Source organism: Mustela nigripes, chromosome 1, assembly GCF_022355385.1.
Source record: "Mustela nigripes isolate SB6536 chromosome 1, MUSNIG.SB6536, whole genome shotgun sequence".
Lineage (NCBI taxonomy): Eukaryota > Metazoa > Chordata > Mammalia > Carnivora > Mustelidae > Mustela > Mustela nigripes.
In genome coordinates this window covers 238,665,590-238,667,244 of record NC_081557.1, presented here as the reverse complement: position 1 = coordinate 238,667,244, position 1,655 = coordinate 238,665,590, and the positions used below count along the sequence as shown (strand labels likewise).

Genomic DNA, 1,655 nt, shown 5'->3' with positions numbered 1-1,655 from the left:
CTCAAAGGAGCTGAAATCTTATGTTCACACAAAAACCTGCATATGGATGTTTATGACAGCTTTATTTCTAATTGTCAAAACTTGGCAGCAGCCAATATGCACTTCAGAAAATAAATGGATAAACATACTGTGGTACATTTAGACAATGGAATATTATTCAGTGCTAAAAAGAAATGAACTCTCAGTCCATTACAAGACATGAAGGAATCTTAACAGTATACTACTAAGGGAAAGAAGCCAATCTGGAAAAATTGTATAATGGGCACCTGGGTGGCTCAGTGGGTTAAAGCTTCTGCCTTCAGCTCAGGTCATGATCCCAGGGTCCTGGGATCAAGTCCCACATTGGGCTCTCTGCTCAGCAGGGAGCCTGCTTCCTTCTCTCTCTCTGCCTGCCCCTCTGTCTACTTGTGTTCTCTGTCTGTCAAATGAATTTAAAAAAATCTTTTTTTTAAAAAAAAGTTGTATACTGTATGATTCCAACTCTATGACATTCTGGAAAAGGTAGAACAATGGAGATGGTAGAAGATCAGTGGTTGTCAGACACTGGAGAGAGGAGGAGGGAGAAATAAGTAAAGCACAGAGGATTTTTAGGGCAATGAAAATACTCTGTGTGATACCATAGTGATGGATATATGTCATTATATAATTGTCTAAACCCATAGAATATACAATATCAACAGTGAATCCTAATATAAACTATGAACTTTAGGTGATTATGTTGTGTCAATTTAGGTTCATTAGTTGTAACAAATGTACCAGTCCAGTGCCAGATATCGATAACAGGGAAGCTATTAATGTGCGGGAGCAGACAGCATATGAAAAACCTCTATACCTTTCCCCTGGTATTTGCTATGAATTTAAAACTGCTCTAAAAATACAATGTTTAGAGCAATGTGGAGAGATGGCACTGACCTGGAGGGTTAAGCCACTACCACCTTGTGCCTCTTCAACAAGACCCCGATTGAGATGACCCCAGAAAAGCTGCAGAAGTGGGAGAAGGACGAGTTTAACCTGGGTCCACTCTGTGTTCACACCATCAGTCAAGGGCAACACCTAAGGGCTCATCAGAAGCCACCATATGAAGGGCACAGACAGGCACTGCAGTGTGGTGGTGGAAAACGTGAGGAAGATGTGGACCAAGGTCCCCAAGAGTATCACAGGCAAGAAGAAGTCCAAGCCAGTCAGTAAGGACCACATCTCCAAGATGTTCCTGCGTGGTGACTGGGTTGTCATGGTCCTGTCAACCCGCTCATTGCTGGCAAGTAGAGGTAGCTTTTCCACCATCAGAATTCCCGACCTCATCCTGCAGAGACCTGTCCTTTGTAATGAGAATAATAAAGTCTTGTGTTTTTTCTAAAAAATAAAAAAAAAAAAAGTTAAAAATACAGTGTTTATATAAATAAAAAATATAATAGAAAAATGTAATTTTTAATCATGAATTGTCATCATTTAATATTCACTTTCTCCTTCTATAATTCTGCTTTGGTGTACATATGGTCCTCCTGTTTTCTTCTTTTGTCAGTGTCTTAGTCTATTTGGGCTGCTAGAATAAAATGCCATAGATTGGTGGCTAGTAAACAGAAACCTATTTCCCTGATAAATAGAAACCTATGTCAGTTCTGGAGGCTGGGAAGTCCAAGATTAAGGCATAGGCA

At 39.9% G+C, this 1,655-nt stretch overlaps 1 pseudogene; it reads left to right on the top strand.

Annotated features, from left to right (window-relative positions):
• Positions 1-966: 966 nt before the first annotated feature.
• Positions 967-1,266, top strand: LOC132015546 (small nuclear ribonucleoprotein Sm D2-like; annotated as a pseudogene).
• Positions 1,267-1,655: the final 389 nt, after the last annotated feature.